At 38.8% G+C, this 27,618-nt stretch overlaps 1 pseudogene; it reads left to right on the top strand.

The window, feature by feature from the left end:
- The first annotated feature begins 1,135 nt into the window (after window positions 1-1,135).
- On the top strand, window positions 1,136-27,618 carry LOC140805522 (uncharacterized; annotated as a pseudogene).

Below are 27,618 nucleotides of genomic sequence, written 5' to 3'. Positions count from 1 at the left end.
GACTTGAGCATATTCTTCAAGATGTTAAAAAGAATATATCTCCAATTTGCTTTCTTTTCACCCATGATTATGGTCATTACCTGGAATTTTTCGAGTGTAAGAGCAGCATAAGAACCAGTTTTTGCTAATATTCCCTTTGCCACGATATCAGCTAACAACTGAATTTCTGGTTTCAGTTCCTTCTTTGGATCGGAAATCTTGATTTTCCGTCGATCAGCAGATAATCGAGACTGCATTTCTTCAATGTCCTGAGTTTTTACTTCAGAAAAGTTGACATAACCATCAGTTGGCAAAGAAAAGATTTCTCCGAAAGCTTCTTCAGAAAGGAGTAGCAACTGATCATTGATAGTCACAGAGATAGTGTCATTAGCAGTGATAAATCCCTTCCAATAGAATTCATTGACCTCCTTGAGAAATATCTTCTGAGAAGATTGTCCTAAGAACATCCTGAGACCTGCTGACTCAAGCTTTAGAAATACATTCTTAACGTCTGCTTCTTGAATCGATAGGACCATCGCATTCAAAATATGGGCTGGGATCTGGTTTGCAATTTCGGAAAGTGTTGTGATCTGCAAATTGAAGAGAATAAGTTCTGAAATTTGTATACTCTTAGAAACTGATTGTAATTGTGAAGAATGGAACTGAAGTGAAGCGGGCAAAATGGTTTTGTTTGTGACTGTTCAAATTCTGGACACATGTCAGCCCGGGAAAAATTTTGAATATAAACGTGTGCACGTGTGCTGTAATTGTGTGTATATAATAATGAGCAGTTTTAAAATATGCCACGCCATAAGAATTTAGTCACGTCACCTGATTTGGAATATAATAAGTTTTAAATTGGTTAACTTATGTGAGAAGATTTGTACAATTTTCAAACTGAACGATCATTTGGGAAACTGATTCAAATCAGTTGAGAATTCACAAACGATTGTTTTCTTAGTTAACTTCTTTAAAAACTGACATTCCCCCTAGATTGGTGCATATAATAATTAAAGTAGTGCTACAAAATAATTTTAAGAGTCAGAGAAGATATTGGTCTTGCTGAACCGTTGACGTCTCTTCAGCTTTCTTGATATTCTCCTATAAATAGAAATGACTCAATTAGTTTTATACATATCATCCAAAATATTCAAAAATGTCTGATACGGGTGACTCAAGTTTTTCTCCCTTTTCTGTGGAGGCCAGGAAGGCTGAGATAGAAGACGAAGTCTTCGATGAAAGTCTGCATTACTGGGAGCGATTGCTGGAGCTTGAGCTCTTATATAACTCTGGGGAGGCCACCACTCCTGAATTGGTGGCAGAACTGAATCAAGTGCGAGAGCACTTGAATATTGCTGTGTGGGTGGACGTCTTCAAGGATGGTCACATGTATCAGCTGATCCTTCGCAAGGAATTGAAGATCCTGAGGCGCATAGCTCATTCTCACAGCTTTCTCATGACTGCTCCTTCTTCTTTATCTGTTTGGCTGAAATTTTGGATAATTTTTGTGGAGAAGAAGTATGATGATGTAATCCAGACTAACATTTATAAGTAATGAAATATTTATCTGATTTTAACTCTGTTTTTCTGCAAATGATATATTTCATCAGTTGTGACATAAACTGATGAGAAATTAACTGTCATATGTTGATCATGAACTGGGACTATTTAAACAATTATTAACATAATTCAAACTGGTGTCAGTTGACAATGAACAACTGACAACTTAAAGTCCTTGGTAAATGTGAAAGACGCATTAATTGTCTTGAGACTCTTCAGCTTCTCCAACGTCATTTTCCTATAAATAAGATGATAGTGATAAAAATGTGATGCAATATCAGTTCAAAAATATTTCAATATGCCTGATTCTGATGCATGCAGCAGCACTCATGTTCATGTTACTGAGCAGTCAACCCCTCGTTTAACAAATATCAAGAGAAAGATGGAGATATATGTCTTTCAGAAGGAGATGTCAACATGGGAAAAAATTCATGAGTTGAAGAGGGTGAGTGACAGTGGTGCTATTCCTACTCGTGCTCAGGAGGCAAGAGCACTGAAATACCTTGAATGTTTTGAAGTTAGACATGTTGGGAATTTGGTTGAAGACAAATGTCTTTTTGAGGCGATGCTATGGAAGGAGTGGCATATTGTTGATAAGATTTCGAAATCTAGGTCATTTGCTAGAGTTCGAATTTATGAGTTAAATGACTGGGTTAGGGCGTCGCTAGATTCAGTTGATTCCATGATATCTTCTGTAAAATGGGAACGTTGGTATTCTTAATGAAGTGTTATTTTAAATTTGTTATGTTCTTATTTTCTTCGTATAATTCTGTTAGTGAAGCAATATTACTAATAATTTCTAAGAGAAATCAATTAAACCAAGAATATTTCGAAAATAAGAAAACTTAGCCTCGGGTAATGGTTTTGTGAAGATGTCAGCTGCTTGCTGTTCAGTTGAAATATATTCTAGTCGAATATCCTTCTTTAACGCATGATCCCTGATGAAGTGATGCCTGACATCTATATGCTTGGTCCTTGAGTGAAGAACTGGATTGTAAGTGATGGCAATTGTGCTGGTATTATCACAAAATATGGGCGATTCAGTTGATGTTACTCCATAATCCTTCAGTTGTTGCTGAATCCAGATCAGTTGTGCACAACAGCTACCAGCAGCAAGATATTCTGCTACAGTTGTTGAGGTAGCTATGGATGTCTGTTTTTTGCTGAACCAAGAGATCAGTCTGTCTCCTAAGAATTGACAAGATCCACTTGTACTTTTGCGATCAAGCTTACATCCTGCATAATCTGCATCTGAGTATCCAACTAAATTGAAGGTGGAGTCTTTGGAATACCATAGCCCAACATTTTGCGTGTCCTTAAGATATCTCAGAATTCTTTTAGCAGCTTAGAAATGTGATTGCTTAGGATTTGCTTGAAATCTTGCACATATACAGACAGCAAAAACAATATCAGGACGACTGGCTGTTAGGTATAACAATGAACCTATTAACCCTCTATATAATGTCGCCTCCACTGATATTCCCCCTTCGTCAGTGTCTAGTTTAACTGATGAGCTCATGGGAGTTGTTGCAGCTGAACATGATTCCATACCAAATTTCTTTAGCAACTCCTTTGTATATTTTGTTTGACTAATGAATATACCAGTTTCCAGTTGCTTCACTTGCAGTCCAAGAAAGATTGTCAGTTCACCCATCATGCTCTTTTCAAACTTATCCTGCATTAACTTAGCAAAATTTTCGCACAATTTGGGGTAATTTGATCCAAAAATTATATCATCAACATAAATTTGAACTAATAGAATATGATTATTTTTAGTAAATTTGAACAAGGTCTTATCAACTGATCCGACTGTAAAGTCATGATCAGTTAGGAATTTTGAAAGAGTTTCGTACCAAGCCCTGGGAGCTTGTTTAATACCATATAATCCTTTGTTCAAATAGTATACATGATCAGGAAATTTGTGGTTTACAAAACCTGGAGGTTGTTCGACATATACTTCTTCCTTTAACTGACCATTTAGGAATACACTTTTCACATCCATCTGGTAAACTTTGAAGTTTTTGTGAGATGCATAAGCAAGAAATATTCTGATTGCTTCCAATCTTGCAACTGGAGCATACGTCTCATCGTAGTCAATTCCTTCTTCTTGCCTATATCCTTGTGTTACTAGTCTTGCTTTGTTGCGTATAACTGAACCGTCCTCGTTTAGTTTATTCATGTACACCCATTTTGTACCTATAATGGTTTTTGAAGTTGGTCTTGGAACTAAGTTCCAGAAGTTATTGTGAGTGAACTGATTCAACTCTTCTTGCATAGCATTTACCCAGTTAGGATCAGCAAGAGCTTCATCAATTTTCTTTGGTTCTAGTTGAGAAACTAATGTTGAATGAATAAATAAATTTAACATTTGATTGCGAGTTCTTACTGGATCAGATGGATTTCCTATTACCAGTTGTGGTGGATGTGATTTTTTCCATCTGTACTCTGCATTTGTTGCATCAGCAACTTCTTCAGTTGGTAACTGAATGCAATTTTCAGCTTCAGTTGATGCTTCGTCAGCTGGTATTTGAATGTTATCATTTTGCTTTAATAACTGATTGTCAGCATTGACTTCCTGCTCATTTAATTGATCCAATATCTCTGGTTCTGGTGTTTGAAAGATGTCTTGATTGTTATGAATTTCATCTTTGTCATCATCTTCCAAACTGATATCTGTAAATCGATCAGCTAGCTCAACTTGATCAGTTGGCTTATTAGTTAGTACAGTTTCATCAAAATCAACATGCACAGATTCTTCAACATTTAAAGTTTTCTTATTAAAGACTCTATAAGCTATACTAACTGATGAATATCCAAGGAATATTCCTTCTGCAGATTTGACATCAAATGCTTTTAAGTAATTTTTACCATTATCATGAATAAAGCATCTACAGCCGAATATTTTGAAATAAGTTATTATATTTTTTCTTCCATGCCAGATCTCATATGGTGTTTTCATATGATTCTTATTAATCATTGATCTGTTCTGAGTATAACATGCAGTGTTTACTGCCTCTGCCCAAAATCTTTGAGAAATCCCAGAATCAGCAAGCATTGTTCTAGCAGCTTCTTTAAGAGTCCGATTTCTTCTCTAAGCTACACCGTTTTGCTGAGGAGTTCTTGCTGCTGAGAGCTCATGCTTAATTCCAGCATTTTCTAGAAAACTTGAAAGTGTTTGATTGATGAATTCAGTTCCTCGATCAGATCTGATTCGATCAATCCCAACTGATTTTTCATTTAAAAGTCTTTTGAAGAGTTTAACCAGTTGTGCAGCCGTATGGTCTTTGGATTTGAGAAATATAACCCAACTAAATCTTGAAAAATCATCTACGACCACCAAGGTGTATTTCATTCCCCCTAAGCTCGTGACTGGTATTGGACCGAAGAGATCCATGTGCAATAGTTATAAGCATCGGGATGAAGATTTACAGCCCTTGTTTTTTAAAGAAGATCATACTTGTTTTCCATACTGACATATGCTGAGCAAAGTTTTTCTTCTGAAAAATTTATTTTGGGCAAACCAGTTACAAGTTCATGTATACTCAGTTAAGCAATGGATTTAAAGTTTAAATGATTTAACCTTTTATGCCACAACCAGTTTTGAGATGATTTTGAAGCAATGAAGCAGACTGGTTATATGTGTTTCCACATCGTTTTCCAGTTAGTATGATTTCATCAGTTGATGTTTTAACTAAGCATGAGTTTTATCAAATTGTACCGAGAATCCATTGTCGCATAACTGACTGATACTAATCAAGTTATACTTCAGATTCTCTACTAATAAAACATCTTTAATAGTAAAGTTACCATGGATAATCTTACCCTTACCCACGGTTTTACCTTTGGAATTATCTCCGAAACTGATGTTTGGACCACTATATTTGATCAGTTGAGATAGCATACTTGCATCTCCTGTCATATGTCGTCAGCAACTGCTGTCCAAATACCATATTGAATTTTTATTTGTACAACCTGTTACCTGCAAACACACACACATAATATGATTTGGTACCCATATCTATTTGGGTCCAAAGCTTATTAGTCCATTTGGAACCCATACTTGGATTAGTCTAACTGACTTTCCAGTAGCTGTATTCCAAATGGTTTTTCTCGGTTTTTGTGTGCTTGGTGAATAGTGTACAGATGATACAGTATGTGGTTTAGTCTTATTCAACTGATTGTTCAATCTGTATCTCTTCTGAACTGGCTTGCAGTTATAGTAGTTGATATAGCCATTCGAATAGTTTTTGTGAAATCTTTTTGATGACCCGCTTTGTGAATCAGTTGAAAGTTTTTGACTATAGCCAATCCCATATCTTCTAGCCTTATTCAACTTCTCAGTAGGTTGTTCAATCAGTTTACTGGGCTCAATTTGTTCTTGTACCACTGCTGATTTGACAAAGTGAATGTACTTCCCTTTGTTCATTGTCAGCTTTGGTTGTTATCATTTGAAAACGTTTCTCCTTGATTACTGAACCCTAAACCAGTTTTATCAAAAATTGATTTTTGTGAATTCTGCATCTCATTCAGTGCAGTAGACGACTTATTCCAAGATTGGATGAGTTCAGTCTGTTTTGAATTTTCAAGGATCAATTTCTGGATCAGTGACTGATCTTTCTTTCTCTCTGCTTTTAGCTCAGCAATTTCCCTTTTAGACTCAACCCATCAACTGATTCATCAGTTTTGGTTTTGTTGTCCATGGGATCATTTTGCTTTGACTTTATTTCCTCAAATGATGATGCAAGTTTCTGGTTCTCATTTACCATTTCATGCAATGTTAAAATGAGTTCTTCTTGTGTAAAATCAGTTGAACTAAAATCAAATACCTGTTGACTTGTAGATTCTGCTTCAGTATCATTTGCCATTAGACATTTGACTCCCTCTTCATCACTTGAGCCATATGAGCTTTCTGGTTCTGATTCGTCACTATCAGTTTCTGCCCATTTGGATTTGTTCTCTTCAGCTAATAGAACTTCGTGTTTCTTTCTGTAGGTTTTCTTATCATCTCTTGGTCTTCTCTTATGCTCATATGTAGCAAGCATTTGTTTCTTCTTTGGAATTATTTCTCTGGTATTGCTTCTGAAAGTTTCCTTGGTTCTTTCTCATGAACCTCCCAAACTTTTTGATGAATAATGACATAACATCATTGCTTAACTGATCAGCATATTTCTCGACTGAACTAGTTGGTTCAGTTCTGACAGCTGCTAAAGCAGTTGTAGTTGTAGGAGTAGATGGTTCTCCTTCTCTGTTCTGCAATTCAAATTCATAAGCTTTTAAATCAGCAAATAGTTCATGAAGTTCGATCTGGTTCAAATCTTTAGATTCTCTCATAGCCATAGTTTTGACATCCCATTCCTTTGGAAGACCTCTCATCACTTTTAGTGCAACCTCTTTGTTGGTATACACTTTTCCGAGTGCATTTAATTCATTTACAATACTGCTCACCCTTTCATCATACTCATTCATTGATTCTCCAACATTCATTTTGATATTGTCAAATTTCTGAACAGCAACAGAAAGTTTATTTTCTTTTGTTTGGTCATTTCCTTCATATAACTGAATCAACTTTTCCCAAATTTCTTTTGCTGTTTTGCACATCTTTATTTTTTTGAATGTTGCTTTGTCCAGTGTTTTGTACAGAGTATCTTTGGCCACATTGTCAAGATTGGCTTTTCTTTTGTCCTCAGTTGTCTACTCTTCTATGGGCTTTTGAATTCTCTGTGGTACCCCTTCAGTTATGGCAATTGCTGTGTTTGCTTTTAGAATCCTCATGGGTCCGTCTGTTATGACATACCACATGTCATCATCTTGTGCAGCTAAGTGAGCCTGCATTCTGATTTTCCAGTCATCGAAATCCTCTCTTGAGAACATAGGAATTTTATTGAATGAAGTCATGCTAGCAGATTTATAGATCAGAAGTATTCAAAAACAAGATTCAACTGCTCTGATACCACTTGATAGGATCGGTTGTCGTAACAAGAGTGTTTAGAAGGTGGGGTTGAATAAACACTTACACTTAAAATTTTTCTTTAACAATATTTGAGTTCAGTTTAGTGACAAACTGAAACTCGGAATCTTGTTGGTCAATAACAATCAGTTAAACTAGAGTAGTTGCGGAAATTAACTGACTAAAAGATAGAATACGAAACTGAAAGAAATATGCAAGAGTTGTTTACGGATGTTCGGAGAATTTAATTACTCCTACGTCACCTCTTTTATCACAAGGATAGGATATTCACTAAAAGACTTTGATCAAGTACAGAACTTGTACAGATCCACTTCAGTTTGGACTTACAACTGCCAAAACTGAAACTCTTAGTTCTACACAATATTCTCAGTGCGTAACTGATATTAGCACAATTGAATCTAACAACTTTTAGAGAGTGTTAATAAGCTCAGATTGTAGCCTTGATTGCTACGAGTAATTCAAATGAAAGTGAGCTGAGATTTTGACAGAGTAACTGCAAGATTAAGATTGAGTGATCGTCTGTTCTTTTTGCTGTTCTTCAGTCATATTTATACTTTTCTTTCAACGGTAACTTTGATATGCATTTGAATTGTAGTATCCGTTGATTGCCACTTCATCATTCCTTGGGCAATGTTCTCTTCAATGATTGTAGTTCGGCGTCTTAATTGCTTTGTCCGGAATGCGTTGTCTTAAGTAGTCTTGGTTGTTGTGCGGCGTTCTTGTGCTCTGTTATGTCTTCTTTGTTCTTTCCCGAGACATCTTCAGTTGAGAGACTATAAGACATTAGGCTGGATGTTTTTAACTGATCAGTTCCAGCTGATCAGTTTACTTTGTATCATTGTATCAACTGACTTCAGTTGATAAGTTCAGTTGCCGAATTTGCTTGCGCGTATCAGTTGATTCATATTTTGTTAATCGATTGATTTATGTTTTGTCAAACTTCAGAATCTAGTTTCCAACAGTAATTATATAAACTTAAGCCCACTTGACAACTTAAAGACTTATTTAAATAAAACCTACCCACCCAACACCCTCACTCACGTCACTTTCACCTTCAGCACACACAACTCACACACACTAGAGTCCTAGTGTAATGCCCGGAAATTTAATCCTAGTAATCTGTAATTATTGAAATATAATTTGATATGATTATGAAAGGATTAATCGGGACATGAAATACAAGTACGTGTGAAAAGTGTGTGTATATGTGCGAAGGATTCACGCACATGCGCGAGCCAAGGCGCGCACTTGCGCGGACCAGGCAGTAGGCTTCGCGCATATGCGCGGCGTGACTGCGCGCATATGTGCGAAGGAGGCAGTAGGGTGCCTCGAGATGAAATTCCCCTCGCGCACATGCGCCGATTGATGCGCGCATATGCGCGAGGCGATGGAAGCAGCACGCGCTGAGACACTATTCTCGCGCATATGCGCGAAGACATGCGCGCATATGCGCGAGAAGATTTGGGCAAATTCTTGAGATGCCACGTATCATGTGCATGCGAGATATATATATAAATATATATACATATAGAATTTTCTCAGAGAAAAGAAGTGGAAGCCGAGGAAAGTTTCGTTCTTGTGGATTCGAAATTCCGCCGTGCAATATCCGTCTGTCCAAATCATAATCCGACTTCGGTACGGTAATCCTATCGACGTAGGCTACAACTTGACATAAGTTTTGCTACGTTTTGACATGCTTTGAATTTATGCTATTGTCAGAATTGAATAGGATTCAGATATGATGTTCTTGATATGTTAGACATCGTAGAATCGAAGTCCGATTAAGAAATAGACTGATTATGGAATTGTTATGATTTTCTGATTATAATCGGTTGATACCGGACAGATTTGAATTGTGGATTGATTATAGATTATATTGGATATGGGTTATAGATTGTAACTATTATCTGGTGAATTGGTATTGACGGGAATATTGGGATTGTACAGTTATTCCGTCAATTTTGAATTAAATCCAGATTAATCAGTGTCAGTGTTGAATTGAGATTGGAATATTGATATTAGTATTCTCGATATGTCGTTTCAGATTTACAAAGACAGTCTTGAGTTCAGAACTGATATTCTGTAGACCGAGACTACAAACGGAAGGTATAAGTCAATGTGGTATTGGGAGATGGACTTGAGTCGGTTTAGACTTGGGTTTCCCTAAATCACATACTTTACTTTACTGCATTGATATTTGCATTGAGTTGATTGATATACTTGTTCTCTTGATTTTAGACAGCAGGTATTAGACGAGTAGTCTTATGACAGAAGTGCCGTTAGTGGTGGGATCACCACGGGCACATTGCACGATGTCATAAGATTGTGTATTGGCGGTTGTGCCAAAGACTGTCACTGGATGTTTGGCTATCGATGTGGATAGGATGGTGGCTTTTTCTATTACTGTTAATCAGTATTGTATCGATGTGGATAGATTAGTAGCTCTTCTATTACTGTTAATCGATGTCATATCGATGTGGATAGAATTAGAGTTGCTTCTATTACTGTTAATCGGTACTATATTGATGTGGATAGAATAATAGCTTCCTCTATTACTGGTAATCGATACCGTATCGATGTGAATAGAACTGGAGTCTTTTCTATTACTGTTGATCGATACCATATCGGCGTGGATAGAACTGGAGTCTTTTCTATTACTGCTAGTCGATATACGCATGCCAACTTCTGGAATCGGGATCCCTAGACTAGGATTGAGTCTAGTCTGAATGGTGTAGCTACGAGTATTGTCGACAGTTTGATATTGATTATGTTTCAGACTTTGTTACATATATCTGTTACCTGATTACATGCTTTATATTGTTTATATGATTGCATGTTTCGTTGATTTATACTGGGAGTATATTCTCACCGGTTTATCCGGCTGTTGTCTTGTCTGTATGTGTACTTGACAACAGGTGGGACAGGATCAGGGTCCAGGAAATGAAGAGAGAGATCGTGATTAGAGTGGTGGCACCGGACTTGGACTAGAGAGAGGGTTGAACACTTGATAGTAGTTGTCAAACCCTAGTTTGAATAAATGTTTGTGATACAGGACTTGTATTTTATATACTGATATGTATATATGGTTTGATTTCACTACGTTCCGCATTTTTAAAAAAAAATTTTTTAGACCCTGTGTTATGATTGATTAATTAGTCCCAATGACGATTATGATTATGATTAGCGTCCGGGTCCCCACAACAGGTGGTATCAGAGCGATAGATCCCTTAGACTGAGATAGAAGCTAGTGAGCAGGGTAGATTGATTTTCTTTCCTGCTTTTGATTGCTAGCATGATTCCTGTTTTAATATATTCTACCTGAATTATCTGATATTGATATGGTATTGTATATTATTGGAATGGATCAGCTGTAAGATGATCCGAGGAGGATTGAAACTGGTAAGTGGTATTTGGAATTACTAACCTCTTCGATTATCAGATATGCCTCCGAGAAGGATACCATAACAGGGAAGTACATCGAATCCTCCTATGGATGTGACCCCTACTCCAATGGAACAATTGTTGAAAATATTTCAGTCATTCCATCCACCGACTTTGAAAGGGACGGAGAATTCCGTGGAATGTGAAAGTTGGTTGGACGATATTGAATCGTTGTTCGAATCTTTGGAATATACTGAGGAAAAGAGGGTGAAACTGATCGGACACCAGATGCATGACGTTGCTAAACACTGGGGGAACACGACAAAACGGGCTTTGGAATTACGAGGTACGGCCATTACCTGGAACGTGTTTAAGACTGAATTTTATCTACGGTTCTTTCCAGTTTCATATAGGAAGGACAAAGGAGCCGAGTTTGCAAACTTGAAACAAGGCCAGTTAAACATTGAGGATTATGTGGCTAAGTTCTCTACTCTGCTTCGATTTACCCCTCATGTGGCTGGGAGTGATGAAGCCGTTGCAGACCAGTTCATAAATGGTCTAAATCCTGAAATCTTTACCCTGGTGAATACCGGAAGGCCAAACAATTTCACTGTGCTCTGAATCGAGCCAAGGGAGCTGAAGCCGGATTGATAAGACAGAAAGAGGCTTCGTTTGTGCCTTCAGCACCGAGTTCACAGATGCCTCCACCATTTCCTCGATTTGAGAGCGGCGGTGGAAGTGGGAAGAAAGACTTCCTGAAGGCTAAGGGGAAGAAATTCAAGAAAGCTGGAAGTAGTTCATCCAGTTCGAGTGGCTCTAGACAGACTAGTCAGGGCCAGAGTTATACAGGACCATACTATAGCACCTGTGGAGGGAGGCATTCCACAGAGCAGTGCAGAGGAGTGTTCGGCAACTGCCGCATTTGTAAGCAGCATGGACACTTTGCTCGAGTGTGTCCACAGAGAGGTGCACAGGGATCACAGGCAGCTGAGTCATCTGGATCAGTTGCTCAGACAGGGAGACGACCCTCTGCCGTTCATTCCTTTCAGTCAGCACCGTCTACTCAGTCACAGCAGAGGCCAGGAGGGAGCCAGACAGCGAGCCAGCATCCTCGACAGCAGGCCCGACTATTTGCTTTGACTGAGGAGCAAGCACAGGATGCACCTGATGATGTCGTGGCAGGTAACTGTTTTATTTCTGGTTATCCGGCATATATATTGATTGATACTGGCGCATCACATACTTTCATATCTGAGCGATTTGCTTTGATGCATTCTTTGCCTATTGAGTCTTTAGCTACTGTAGTATCTGTCTCGTCTCCGTTAGGGACAGGTTTGATATCAGTGAAGTCTGTGAAATTTTGTATACTACAGTATGATGGGCATACGATTGAGTTAGATTGTATTGTGCTTGGTTTATCTGATTTTGATTGTATTATCGGTATCGATACGTTAACCAAGTATAGAGCTACAGTTGATTGTTTCCACAAGATCGTACGCTTCAGACCGGAGATGGCTGAAGAGTGGAAATTTTATGGTTAGGGCTGGAAATCGATCGGAATACCAGGTTCAAAATGGTATTTTGTATGTGAATAATCGTCTTGTTGTGCCAAATGTTTCGGAGTTGAGACAGCGGATACTGACAGAAGCACACAACAGTCGATTTAGCATTCATCCTGGTGGCAGGAAAATGTATAATGATTTAAAGGCACAGTATTGGTGGAAACAAATGAAATCTGATGTTACTGAATTTGTATCCAAGTGTCTGAATTGCCAACAGGTGAAGGCTGAAAGAAAGAAACCAGGAGGATTGTTACAGAGTTTGTCCATTCCTGAATGGAAATGGGATCACATTTCCATGGATTTTGTAACACAGTTACCGAGATCCTCCCGGGGTTGTGATGCGATTTGGGTCGTGATTGATCGACTGACCAAATCTGCTTGTTTTATTCCATACAAGATGACCTATAGATATGATCAGATGGCCAATATCTATGTTCGAGAAATGGTGAGACTGCACGGAGTGCCGAAGTCGATTGTTTCAGACCGTGACCCTCGGTTTACATCGCACTTCTGGCAGAGCCTGCAGCAAGCTCTTGGTACGAAGTTACATCTTAGTACCGCATATCATCCACAGACTGACGGACAGTCAGAGCGTACGATACAGACATTGGAAGATATGCTGAGAGCTGTAATACTTGATTTTAGTACTAATTGGCAAGATGCATTATCTCTTTGTGAGTTTTCGTACAACAATAGCTATCAGACGAGTATTGAGATGGCTCCATTCGAAGCGTTGTACGGAAAGAAATGTCGATCCCCATTGTATTGGGATGATATATCTGAAATTCCTGAGACTGGACCTGACATGATCAGATATATGACTGAAAAGGTAAAGCTGATTCAGAAGAAAATGAAGGCAGCTCAGGACAGACAAGCCAAATATGCCAACCTCAGACGACGACCGTTGGTATTTGAGGCTGGAGACCGAGTATTCCTGAAGATTTCTCCTTTCAGAAATGTGGTCAGATTCGGCAAGAAAGGGAAATTGTCTCCAAGATATGTGGGTCCTTATGCGATTCTTGAGAAGATAGGAGATCGTGCCTATCGACTCGCCTTACCGCCTTCATTATCTGGAATACATGATGTTTTTCATGTATCGATGCTGCGGAAATATCTCCCTGATGATTCTCATGTTATTCAACCAGACGAGACTGAGCTGGACGAGACATTGAGTTATGTTGAAAAACCGATTCGGATTATCGATCGTAAAGAAAAACAGCTCAGAACAAAGACGATTCCTCTTGGGAAAATTCAATGGACTTGTCATGGCACTGAAGAGGCTACGTGGGAGACTGAATCTGACATGAGACAGGAATTCCCAGCATTATTTTACTGATGTAAATACGTACTCGCCTGTAATTACAGTCCTTCTTAATGATATGATTTGATTATCGATGATTTCGAGGACGAAATCGTATCTTAGAGGGGGAGAAATGTAATGCCCGGAAATTTAATCCTAGTAATCTGTAATTATTGAAATATAATTTGATATGATTATGAAAGGATTAATCGGGACATGAAATACAAGTACGTGTGAAAAGTGTGTGTATATGTGCGAAGGATTCACGCACATGCGCGAGCCAAGGCGCGCACTTGCGCGGACCAGGCAGTAGGCTTCGCGCATATGCGCGGCGTGACTGCGCGCATATGCGCGAAGGAGGCAGTAGGGTGCCTCGAGATGAAATTCCCCTCGCGCACATGCGCCGATTGATGCGCGCATATGCGCGAGGCGATGGAAGCAGCACGCGCTGAGACACTATTCTCGCGCATATGCGCGAAGACATGCGCGCATATGCGCGAGAAGATTTGGGCAAATTCTTGAGATGCCACGTATCATGTGCATGCGAGATATATATATAAATATATATACATATAGAATTTGCTCAGAGAAAAGAAGTGGAAGCCGAGGAAAGTTTCGTTCTTGTGGATTCGAAATTCCGCCGTGCAATATCCGTCTGTCCAAATCATAATCCGACTTCGGTACGGTAATCCTATCGACGTAGGCTACAACTTGACATAAGTTTTGCTACGTTTTGACATGCTTTGAATTTATGCTATTGTCAGAATTGAATAGGATTCAGATATGATGTTCTTGATATGTTAGACATCGTAGAATCGAAGTCCGATTAAGAAATAGACTGATTATGGAATTGTTATGATTTTCTGATTATAATCGGTTGATACCGGACAGATTTGAATTGTGGATTGATTATAGATTATATTGGATATGGGTTATAGATTGTAACTATTATCTGGTGAATTGGTATTGACGGGAATATTGGGATTGTACAGTTATGCCGTCAATTTTGAATTAAATCCAGATTAATCAGTGTCAGTGTTGAATTGAGATTGGAATATTGATATTAGTATTCTCGATATGTCGTTTCAGATTTACAAAGACAGTCTTGAGTTCAGAACTGATATTCTGTAGACCGAGACTACAAACGGAAGGTATAAGTCAATGTGGTATTGGGAGATGGACTTGAGTCGGTTTAGACTTGGTTTTCCCTAAATCACATACTTTACTTTACTGCATTGATATTTGCATTGAGTTGATTGATATACTTGTTCTCTTGATTTTAGACAGCAGGTATTAGACGAGTAGTCTTATGACAGAAGTGCCGTTAGTGGTGGGATCACCACGGACACATTGCACGATGTCATAAGATTGTGTATTGGCGGTTGTGCCAAAGACTGTCACTGGATGTTTGGCTATCGATGTGGATAGGATGGTGGCTTTTTCTATTACTGTTAATCAGTATTGTATCGATGTGGATAGATTAGTAGCTCTTCTATTACTGTTAATCGATGTCATATCGATGTGGATAGAATTAGAGTTGCTTCTATTACTGTTAATCGGTACTATATTGATGTGGATAGAATAATAGCTTCCTCTATTACTGGTAATCGATACCGTATCGATGTAAATAGAACTGGAGTCTTTTCTATTACTGTTGTTCGATACCATATCGGCGTGGATAGAACTGGAGTCTTTTCTATTACTGCTAGTCGATATACGCATGCCAACTTCTGGAATCGGGATCCCTAGACTAGGATTGAGTCTAGTCTGAATGGTGTAGCTACGAGTATTGTCGACAGTTTGATATTGATTATGTTTCAGACTTTGTTACATATATCTGTTACCTAATTACATGCTTTATATTGTTTATATGATTGCATGTTTCGTTGATTTATACTGGGAGTATATTCTCACCGGTTTATTCGGCTGTTGTCTTGTCTGTATGTGTACTTGACAACAGGTGGGACAGGATCAGGGTCCAGGAAATGAAGAGAGAGATCGTGATTAGAGTGGTGGCACCGGACTTGGACTAGAGATAGGGTTGAACACTTGATAGTAGTTGTCAAACCCTAGTTTGAATAAATGTTTGTGATACAGGACTTGTATTTTATATACTGATATGTATATATGGTTTGATTTCACTACGTTCCGCATTTTAAAAAAAAAATTTTTAGACCCTGTGTTATGATTGATTAATTAGTCCCAATGACGATTATGATTATGATTAGCGTCCGGGTCCCCACACCTAGGAAGGGCCGAACACTAGAGGAAGGAGGGGAAGGGAGAAAGCTTTGCGTCTCGTTCATCTCTCGTCTCACTGTCTCTTGTATATCGTAAGAATAAAGGAACAAGGCATATTTTCAAACTTTTTTATGCATGGGGATGAAGAGGGTGGGGGTGATCGCCGGTGCCATGATGTTGCATGGACAATGAGCGCTCTTTGCAGGTTTCTAGGCGGAGGGAACATGAATGAAATAATTTTACATCGGAAAGAGAAGGATTCCGAAACTGTTCAGGTATGGGACTGTGCAGTTGAGGAGAGCTTAAAAGATTTGATATGTACTACTCATATCAAGAAGGTGCGTCTTATTTTCGATAACTCATCAAATAAACTTGGGGTAATTTTGGGATGGGTTGACCCCCTGAGAAGTTTCTAGGGTACGTGTAAGTGAGGACATTAGTATGTCGGAAAGACTTGAAAGAGGATCGGTTACTGTGCCGGTTGCGCAACGGAAGTTTCAAAAACGAAAATCATACATTTTCAAGAGCAAGAAAACAGAGCACCCAACAAAGTGTGATGTGTAGCAAATACAAAACACAAAATATGTCATACATAGTTTGTTTAGAAAATATACCTATCAATCTCTTGAGATTGATGATGGCTCCAACTAAGGTGTAAACACCTTAGCTCTTGATGGCAAGACAATCTTCAAGCTCTCCTTTCTTCAAAATTAGGCCCACCACCAACTAGCTAGAACCCCTGTTATTTTGAACTAGAAAAATAAGATGATTTTTCAATGAAAAGTATTTTCTTTCCTCAACAATTGAAGAAGAAAAATGAAGGAGAGTTTTTTTTTTTTGAAAATTTCGGCCAAGGCTAGGTAATGGGAGAGAAGGATGAGTAGTCTTGTTGTGTAAAAAGCTAAAACCACTTTTAGCATGTCAAGCATTGGAGATTGATAAAGTAATCTCCAACCCTTCACCTCCCATGCATGCAATTTTATTTGGTTTTTAACAATTAAAACCCATGGACTTAATTTAATTATCTCAAACAGAGACCCAATATGGTTTAATTAATTCAACACTTGAATTAATTTAATTATTTGGACTCTACTAGGCCCACTAGTGTTTAAATAATTCAACACTTGAATTAATTTAATTTAGTCCATAATAATGTTTATGAAAATCATAATTTTCAAATACATTATTTTTTTGGCCAACTTTTAATCTAGGAACACTTTCTCAAATTAAAAGTTACACTCTCCTTATAGAAGTCATACTTCTATTTTATTTACACTTATAAACTCTTTTACAAACCGTTCAACACATTGAACTATTTTACTTCTCAACGGGATCTAGAAAGCTAGCACTTGTGTGGCTCTCAATGGTTCATTGATTCAATGGTTCATTGATACAACTAGCTGTGGGTTCACATCTCTATGTGATTCGGACTACACATGTCATTATTCGAGCATATCCCAGTTGCTCCATTCTTACTTATCAACTCCTTGATAATAACAACGTCAGAACTCAAGTCTGATAGTACCCAACCAATCATGTTAAACGCCTAGCAGCATCGCTTACATGATTCTCTAGGTATCAAATGATAGTGCCTGCAAGAACCATTTATTTATGCGTACAGTACGGTCCCTTCAACTCATATATCTCGACCGATTCGACAACCATTGGTATATCGAGAGTTGACAATGAATCGATACTATGTGTCATGTCGTAGTTGCATCGATGATGTAATCTAAGAAACCCCTTTCTTAATTACCACCATACTCTGATCAGAGATTTCAAACTACATACACATGAGATCACATAGGATATCCATACCCAAAGGTAAGCGGTGAATCCCAGACAACAATGCATCGACTCCGATATGTTTCGACAAAACACCCAACCTTGCCACCTGATGACCCCATGAGAGTCGGTAAATAAGTCAAAGTGCAATGCTAGCATATAGAGTCTCAATGTTGTCCCGGGTCATAAGGACTAATGGTGTACAACCATAAACTAGGACGTTTCCACTCGATAAGTGAGAACTACTTGGAAAGTCTTTTATGGAGGATTGTTCAGTGCACTCTACAAGGAGCACATATATGCATGCTTGGAAATCACAATGTCCTTTACCAATGAAACATGATACTCACATCGCAGATATTAGTCTCAAATTCAAGCGGCCCTTTATCATTCTTAATGGCAGGTGATTCGGCTAGGAACTGTTTAGAATATATACTGTTCCAAATATGAGTTTCATGATACTCATCATATGCGCATCTCATATTCTTTCTACTATTAGTATATTCAAGGACTTTATCTATGCATCTAGCACGTGTATACAGATAAAGATATGCCAAAACAATAATTTATAGTATAATTAAAATAAATATTGTTTATACATAGAGTTTCAATGTGAATCATCGGCCAACATTTGGCTCGATGGGCACCTATTCTAACAATCTCCCACTTGCACTAGAACCAACTACCCATATGCTTCAAACCCATCGATTCGCGTTGCTTCTCGAATAATGGTCCATGTAAAGGCTTAGTTAGTGGATCAGCAACATTATCTGCGGAGCCGACTTTATCAATCGACACTTCTCCTCTTTCCACAATCTCTCAGAGGATGTTATACTTTCTCAGTACATGTTTGGATTTCTGATGAGACCTTGGCTCCTTCGCATGAGAAATGGCTCTGTGTTGTCACAAAACATCGGAACTAGAGCAACTCCATTAAGAATGACGCACAACTCTTGGACGAAATTCCTTAACCAAACAGCCTTCTTTGCTGCAGCTGATGCAGCAATGTATTCAATCTCAGTGGTGGAATCCACACTAATGTCTTGTTTGGAACTCTTCCAAGAGACAACAGCACCATTGAGCATGAATATGAACCCAGAAGTTGACTTCGAGTCATTGATATCGCTTTGGAAGCTAGAGTCGGTATAGCCTTCCAATTTCAGTTCTCCACCCCCATAGACCAAGACCAACATATTGGTCCTTCTCAAATACTTGAGGATGTCTTTCGCAGCTTTCCAGTGTGGAAGACCAGGGTTCGATTGATATCTACTAACTACACTTAGTGCGAAAGCAACGTCAGGACGTGTAGATATCATCCCATACATGATGCTACCAATCGCAGATGCATAAGGAATGCTTGTCATCACTGCTATCTCTGTATCAGTTTTGGGAGACATAGACTTGGATAGGGACACGCCATGACACATTAGTAGATGTCCTCTCTTGGACTCATCCATCGAGAACCGCTTCATGATGGTATCAATGTATGTGGATTGGGTGAGACCAAGCAATCTCTTCGATCTCTCTATAGATCTGTATTCCCAATACAAAAGATGTTTCACCCAAGTCCTGCATCGAGAACTTACTCGCTAACAATATTTTAGTTGATTGCAGCATTCCTACATCATTCCCAATGAGTAGAATGTCATCAACATACAACACCAAGAATGACACAGCACTCCCACTGACTTTCTTATACACACAGGATTCCTCAGGATTCTTAGTAAAACCAAACTCTTTGATTGTACTATCGAATCTAAGGTTCCAACTCCTAGATTCCTTCTTTAGACCATAAATAGATCTCTGAAGTTTGCATACCATATGCTCACTTTCGACAGATGTAAACCTTTCAGGTTGAGACATGTAAATCTCTTCCTTAATATCCTAGTCATACCATGCACCTATGGCTAGCAATATCCTTATGGACTTGAACATTGCAACTGGAGAAAAGGTTTCCTCAAAGTCAACTCCTTGTCTTTGAGTATATTTTTTTGCTACCAATCGCGCCTTGAAGGTCAATACCTTCCCATCCGCCCCAATTTTCCTCTTGTAAATCCATTTACACCCTATTGGAACAATTCCCTCAGGTGGATCCACGAGATTCCACACTTGATTCTAATGCATGGAATTCATCTCAGATTCCATTGCTTCAAGCCATTTGGATTAATCGGCATCAGATAACGCTTCCTTGAAGGTCTTTGGATCACATCCATGGTTAGGCTCATCATGGCGCTCTTCAAGAAGCAGACCATACCTCATAGGTGGTCTCGAGAGTCTCTTGGATCTTCTAGGAGCTTGTATCTTCTCTCTTGGCTCTTCGGGTGTGGGTTCTATAATTGTGGGTGTCTCTCGAACCTCTTCGAGTTCTATCATCTCCCCTTTTCTATCCAATAGAAATTAAGAGCAAATCGCATTTCGATCTATGAAATAATTAAATATCTTTAATTATTTACTCAATGAAGTAATTAAATATCTTTAATTATTTATCAAGAGCAAATCGCATTTCGATCTATGAAATCCCCTAGTTTTCGACCCTTCGGACTATGACTATCGACACGTATCCAATTTCATATATCTATGTAAATTGTAGATCCGCGGATTATACTACTCGTTCCTATCACAAGTCATTCTCTCGAACTCACTCGCAATATAAAAACGTTGTTAAAGTTAGCTACTCTCTAACAACACAATTAAAACAATACTATAATCAAGAACAAATCAGAAATCGATATGCAAATTAATTATATCAAAGTTGGGGTAGGATCCCCTTAAATCCCAAAAAATATTTAAAAGTTAGCTACTAGAATTCATAATTAAAACAAGCAAAACAATGTTTAAAATATGAAAACTAAATTAGAAATACTAGATTTGATGAAAAACTCAAAGAACAATGCCCGGAAATCTTCGAATCTTCAATCCAAGCACTTGCTCCAAGCTTTTCTCTTTTTTTCTCCTCCTTGGCTGCCGAATACCCCCTCAAAATCGTGCCTAGGGTATTATCTTCTCTAGCCTCTACCTTCCAAGTTGAATGCAAATCAAAAAGGTAACTTTACATTGTCGCGTCACGCTAGGGAGGTCAAGTTACTCCGCCCCAGCGCCGAGTCCTCTGCCCTTTGGTTCTCTTCGCAGCCTCTCGCGCTGGGGCGGTCAAGTTTCACTGCCCTAGCGTGAGGTCTTTTGTTTTGAGTCTTCAGCCTCTCGCGCTGGGGCGGTAGCGCGAGGTCTTCTGCCTGGCACTCCATTTCAATGCATTCACGCTGGGGCGGTCAAGTGTGACCGCACTAGCGCGACCTCTTCTGCCTTAAATCCTCTTTTTGGTTGATTTTCTCCATTTTTCTGCACATTAACATAACTTCAATGAGCGGTGATCAAAGGTAATAGACTAAGAAGAAATAAACAAAATGCAGACCTCATAAACTCTAAAACGATGCAAACTATGACTCACACAATACATTAAAACACGTAAATATGACCTCTATCAGCAGGGCACCCCCATATTCTAAGATAAGAATATTTGGGAGGCTTACCCATCCATATCTCATATGGTGTCTTGTCAACTACCTTTGAATGGACATTGTTCAACAACAGTGCCGCTGTCTCAAGTACATATCCCCAAAACGATGGCGGCAACTCCGTGAACCCCATCATAGACCGAACCTTGTCCATAAAACTCCGGTTATGACGCTCCGAAACACCATTCAACTGCGGTGTAGTGGGCGGAGTCCACTGCGAGAGAATCCCATTCTCCCTAAGATACTCTTGGAACTCGGCACTCAAGTACTCACCACCTCGATACGATCGAAGTGTCTTGATGCTTCGTCCCAACTGTTTCTCTACTTCACTTCTGAATTCTTTGAACCTTTCAAAGGCTTCAGACTTGTATTTCATCAAAACACATACCCATATCTCGAAAAGTCATCGGTAAAGGTGATGAAGTAGGCATGTCCATGCTTAGTGGTGATGCTAAGCGGAACGCACACATCGGTATGGATCAAATCCAATAACCCTTTCACTCGCTCCACATGGACCTTAAAGGTAATTTTGGTCATCTTTCCTTTTAGACAGGATTCACAAGTCGTGAGAGCATTAATATCAGACATATCAAACATGCCCACTCCCACTAGCTTGTTCATCCTTCTTATGGAAATATGTCCTAATCGAGCATGCCATAATTGTGCCGAATTTAGAATATCTTGTTTTCGCTTGTTTGTTGTTGTTATAGCTTGGACATTGTTTAGTGGAATATCTTTCAATTTTAAGGTGTAGAGATAGTTTTCAAGTTCACCAGTACCGATTAAACATTAATTCTTGTAAATGTTGCAAACATCTTTGCTAAATAAACAAGAAAATCCATCTTTATCAAGCATATAAATGGAAATAATGTTTTTCACCAAATATGGTACAAACAAAACATCTCTTAAAATTAACATAAAATCATTGTTCGAAAGCAAGTAAACATCTCCAATAGCCTTGGCAGCAACTCTTGCTCCATTGCCCATCCTCAAGAAGGTCTCACCTTCCCTAAGCCTTCTACTTCTTCTCATCACCTGCAAATCATTACAGAGATGTGAGCCACAGCCGGTATCCAACACCCAAGAAGTAGAGTTAATTGAAATTTTTACTTCAATATAGAACATACCGTTTCCAGAACTCTTCTGGGCAAGATATTCCCTGCAGTTACGCCTCCAATGTCCAGGTTTCTTGCAATGATGACAGATTTCAACAGTCTTGTCAGCCTTCACTGGTATGGCTGCCACAGTGGGACTCGGAGATTGCATCTTCAAGGGCACGTTCTTCTTGGGACGCTGGAAAGAACGCTTTCTTTCCCTTCCCATGTGGGCCAGTCTTCGCACCAGATGAAAAACACACATAAAGAACCGACTTCTCTTTCTTGATAGTGGACTCAAACATCACAAGCATATTCACCAACTCCTCAAGGGTCGGCTCCATCTTGTTCATGTTGAAGTTCACCACAAAAGGATCAAATGAGCTTGGCAGCGATAAAAGCAACACGTCGGTGTTCAACTCCGAAGGTAACATAAGATCCATGCCAACGAGCTTGTCCACGAGCCCAATCATCTTTAGGCCATGCTCATGGACCGAGGTCCCATCTCGCATGCGTAATGTGATCAGCTCCTTGACGGTAGCATGCCTAAGAGGCCGTGTTTGCTCACCAAAGAGCTCCTTGAGATGCAAATGAATGTCAGCAGCACTCTTTGAATCCTCAAAACGCCTCTGTAGCTCATCGTTCATAGAAGGCTGCATATAACACTTGGCTTTCAAGTCATGGTCACACCAATCCTTGTAAGTTTACAATTCCTCAGGAGTGCAGCTATTCGGAGCCTCAACAGGGGGCGACCCAGTCAGTGTATATGCAATCCTTTCCGAATTCAAGACGATTTTCAGATTTCTTAGCCAAGTGAGGTAATTAGGTCTGATTAATATGCGTTTTTCGAGTACAGATGATAACGGATTGCGAATCGAATACATTGTCAAATTTGTATTGAAAATTAAAACAAATAAATGTTAATGACTATTTTAAAATATTTAGTAAGATATAAAGTATGGACTTTTACTTTATAAATTTTCGCTCCCACTGTTTTGACATCTTTCACTACCCTCTAGAGAAAACGGGAAACTCCTTTCCTCAGTAGGTACGTAAGGTCCAATTAGTGAATTATGATCCCGAATAATATCAGCCAATCACAATTCCTAAAAGGTAGTTTCCAATTGCATCTCCATGCAACCCTCTACGTAAACTTTTGTCTCACGTTTGATTAGGACCTAATAATATGACTTCGTTCATCTTTACGTGTCAAGCCTTAGCCATCGATGTTGAACCTTAATGGACGGTCGCCATGAGTTCCCTCAATAATATGATCCGAAATCATGGGAGTTCCACGTAGTTCACATCACCATGTCAATGGATGTCACAGCTTTCTGGCACCCAGGGCCCCTCCAATAATATGAGACGAGCCCCCAGCACGGGTAGCGTTCATCATGCACCCATTGTCGATGGAAGACATGGAAATTATAAACAACTTTATAATTCCTCTTTTCAGGCTTGATATTAATTTTGAATCTTATTCAAAATGAAGGTTTTTAATTTTGAAAGGCCTCATCATTAATTTTATTTAAAAGCTCGCCATGTTTGATCGTATGTTTGCCGGATTCATGCAACTTTGTTATTATCATAATCAATGTTCTAAAAGGCGCCGCCTAGCCCTGCCTAGGCGGCGCCTAGGCGGTGGGCGGTTGCCCACCCCCTCGATTTTTGGCTGGGCGACGGGGCTGGGCGCTGCCACATTAAGCGGCCGCCTAGGCGGCTCGGGCGCCGCCTAGGCGGGATGGTCGCCGCCTGGGCGGATAGCGCCTAGGCGGATTGGTTTTTTTAAAAAAATTTTGGGCCTTTAAATTTTTGCAAATGGGCCTAAGAGAGGATGAAACGAAAAGAGCAGCAACGATACAAATAATTTCAAATTGGGCAGAAGCTCTAAACCTTCACAAAAATCCTTCATACTCAGTAATGTCGGTTCACCACCCATCGAACCAACCGCCGTGACGCCTCCTCAACACCTTCTTGCTCGTTGTTGTTGCTGCAGGTTCGCGTAGTCCTCACCACGTCCGCCATCGCACCTCCTCAACACCTTCTTGCTCAAAGTTACTCCTTGATAGTGTTTGTCAATTTACCCACATGAAATAGCACCATACACAGCCGCTGCTATTGGACCAAGAAAGCTATTGATTCATCCTAATCACATAAAAAACCAACCACCATCTCATTTACTCTTTTTCCAGCAACTCCTCAATTAGCTCATCTTCAACCACAGTTCAGAGACTAGGTAATTTTCTCATATATATGTGCTGAAATTTGGTTTAGTAGCATTGGGTCCTTTAAATTTTCTAATTTGGATATTTTCCATTCATTGGAATTCTAAAGGCATGCTTAGAAGATATGGTTTTTTTTTCCTGTGTGCAGTAGTCAGCAGCTTTAAGAATATATGGTTTCTATGTTTCAGTGAAACAAAAGAAGAAGAATATATTGTTTCTCGATTGACTTTATTTTAGTTTAATTATCGTGCATAATTGATTGAGCTAATTTTCTTTGGTTTTAGATGCTTAGAATCATCAATTGTTTATCCAGTTGAAGCATCTATCGGTTTTAGATACTATGTCTTTTGAAGCATCTAATTCAATATCGGGGACGGAGATTGATAACCCTTTGAAGCGTAATTCGAAAGATGTTGGATGGGAATTTGCGGACTTGGTGGATCCTACAAATATGGATAAGTTGAAATGTAAGTTGTGTGGTAAAATTACTAGTGGTGGAATTTATCGGATGAAACAACATATTGCCAATATCAAGGGAAATGTTGCCCCGTGTAAAAATTCTTCGGACGAGGATAAAGTGAAGTGTAAGAATGCTATTGAAGAAGCAAGAACAAAAAAGAAACAAAAGAATACCAATGAAATGATGGTGAGAGAAGAAGTTTTTCTTGATGAATATGAGGAAGTAGAAGGAAGTCTAGGGACAAGAAGAAAACCACTTAATCTTGGACCTATGGACCGATTTGCATCTGAAATTAACCTTGATTCTTCATTGAGTGGTAGTAAGAAGACGACTCAACAGAAAAATATTATTGATGCACTTAGGAAGCAAAGGACACATAGTGTGCACCAATATGTATCTCGATGGGTGTATGAGTCTGGTATTCCTTTTCATGCCATTGACAATGATAGCTTCAAGAGGTTTGTAGAAGCGGTTGGTCAATTTGGTCCGGGTTATTGTCCTCCAAGTCAATACCTATTAAGGGAGCCCTTATTGAAATAAGAGGTAGAAAGAACTAAAAGTTTATTAAACAAACAAGAAGAAGAATGGATTTTGAATGGTTGCTCAATTTTGACTGATGCTTGGACCGACCGAAAAAGAAGAAGTATCATGAATTTGTGTGTTAATTGTAAGGAAGGCACAACTTTCCTTTCTTCTAGGGAAGCATCAGATGAAGCACACACCGGGAATTATATATTTGAATATGTGGACAAGTGCATTGAAGAAGTTGGAGCACAAAGTGTAGTTCAAGTGGTAACGGACAATGCTTCAAATAATATGGCGGCGAAAGATTTATTAAAGGAGAAGAGACCACATATATTTTGGACTTCTTGTGCAACTCACACATTGAATCTTATGCTTCAAGGAATTGGAAACCAATCTAAGTTCAAAGGGGTGATTGAGAAGGCGAAATGTTTCACCATGTTTATTTATGCACATCACAAGACATTGTCAATGATGAGGAAATTCACCAAAAAAAGAGACATTGTGAGGCCGGGAGTAACAAGATTTGCAACCGCTTTTCTAACTTTGCAAAGCTTGATGGAGAAGAAAAATGAATTGAGAGCTATGGTTGCTAGTGAAGAGTGGAATGTATGCAAACATTCAAAGAGTGTAAAAGGGAAGATGTCATATAATACTGCTTTGAGTGCCTCATTTTGGAACGGGGTAAGTTTTTGCTTGAAGGTGTTTGCTCCATTAGTTAAGGTGCTTCGTCTTGTTGATGGGGATAAGAAACCATCTATGGGTTTTTTGTATGGTGAATTACTTAGAGCAAAAGATGATATTAAAATGACATTCAAAAACCAAGAGCTTCATTATCGTCCCATTATTGATATTATTGATGAGAAAAGTCGTAATCGGCTTGATAGTCCACTACATTTGGCCGCCTACCTCTTGAACCCTTATTACTCCTTCAATGACCCAAGCATAGGAAGTGAAGAAGTGGTCACAAATGGATTTTTCACTTGTGTTGAATCATTCTTCCCCGATGATATTGATAGCCAAAGTGAGGTAGTAAATGTGGAGTTTTTGAAGTATATCAACAAAGAGGGTGGATTTGGAAGAGCATTGGCTAAGGCGGGATGCACAAAAAATGATGAGAAATATGATCCGGGTAAGAACTTAATTTATTTTGTAAATTTTATTGTTTGTGTTTTTTTTGTTCTCAATTGTTGTTGACTTGTTTCATTTGTTAATTTAGTTGGATGGTGGCATCTTTATGGAAATGGTGTACCCAAATTGCAAAAAATGGCTAAAAGAATTCTTTCTTTAACTACAAGTTCTTCTGGTTGTGAGAGAAATTGGAGCACTTTTGAGGGGGTAGGCACTTGATTAATTATTTTGTATTTATTATTAAAATTTTAAATAAGTATTCAATATTAACATTTTTCTTTAATCCAGATTCATACAAAAAAAAAAAGAAATAGACTAGATACCGGAAGGTTGAACAATTTAGTCTATGTTCAATTTAATGCCAAGATCATCAACAAGAGGAGAAGACAAGAAGAAAAAGGAGTAGATGTGCTACTTACAATTGAAGCAACTATGGCACAAGGATGGATTGTTGATGGTGGAGATGAAGATGCTGAGACAAATGTCGAAGATGTAAGAGAACTTCACGAAGAAGAATTTGTATCGGATGAAGAGGAGGAAAACGCCATGGATTTTGAGTTTGAATATGATACAGAAAAAGTGTTGGAAAAATATGGAGATGAACAAGAAGAAATAGATGTTTAGACTTAATATCTATATATTTTGTCGGAAAAATGTTGAAGTATCATGGATGATACGAAGGTTGTAGCAAACATATGATAGTGATTGACCAATATTAGTAATATATAAAAACGTATTAATATCTATATACTAAATATTATTAATTTATTATTGCATAGAAAATCACAAGATTTTTGGGCTTAAAAAAAAACCACTTAGGCGGCCGCCTAGGCCCCGCCTAAACGCCTAGGCGCTAGGCGGTAAGTGACCGCCCGCCTACCGCCTACCTCTTTTTAGA

Source organism: Primulina eburnea, chromosome 11 (genome assembly GCF_022965805.1).
Source record: "Primulina eburnea isolate SZY01 chromosome 11, ASM2296580v1, whole genome shotgun sequence".
In the NCBI taxonomy this organism is placed as follows: domain Eukaryota; kingdom Viridiplantae; phylum Streptophyta; class Magnoliopsida; order Lamiales; family Gesneriaceae; genus Primulina; species Primulina eburnea.
The sequence above is the reverse complement of the archived record's forward strand: the minus strand, read 5'-3'. Positions and strand labels throughout refer to the sequence as shown.